The sequence below is a fragment of the Marmota marmota genome, unplaced genomic scaffold, assembly GCF_001458135.2.
Source record: "Marmota marmota marmota unplaced genomic scaffold, marMar, whole genome shotgun sequence".
Taxonomy (NCBI): Eukaryota; Metazoa; Chordata; class Mammalia; order Rodentia; family Sciuridae; genus Marmota; species Marmota marmota.
The window spans coordinates 16,232,937-16,233,223 of record NW_026000229.1 but is presented as its reverse complement, the minus strand read 5'-3'; the positions used below and the strand labels follow the sequence as shown (position 1 = coordinate 16,233,223).

At 63.8% G+C, this 287-nt stretch overlaps 1 protein-coding gene across 1 annotated transcript in view; it reads right to left on the bottom strand.

Moving 5' to 3' along the window:
* Clpx (caseinolytic mitochondrial matrix peptidase chaperone subunit X) overlaps positions 1 to 43 on the bottom strand; it is a 37,655-nt gene extending 37,612 nt beyond the window's left edge. Inside the window, exon 1 of the mRNA XM_015480540.2 lies at positions 1 to 43. This exon is cut by the window's left edge and continues 317 nt beyond it. The gene's annotated coding sequence lies outside the window, so the exon portion shown is untranslated.
* Between the last annotated feature and the right edge of the window lie 244 nt (positions 44 to 287).

Here is a 287-nt window from a genome sequence, read left to right as displayed (position 1 = left end):
GGCCCGGGGAGCGTGCGCGCGCCTGCGTCCTAGGCCCTGGGAGGGGGCGTGGGCACGCGCCGCGTGTGCGTGCGTGAGACACCAACGTGAGGCGAGGAAAGGGGGTGGTGACCTGGGCGCCAATGAGCGCCCTACGGCAAGCGCCTAGCCCCAACTGTCCCAACGCGGAGTTTTGGCGCCAGCCCCTTCATTCCAGAGTTGAAGAGAGACACCGAGTGCTGCCATGCCAGGAGTTGCCTCAACTTGTCGTAGTTAAGCTCTTCTCCTGGTCATTTTCAATGGTGGAA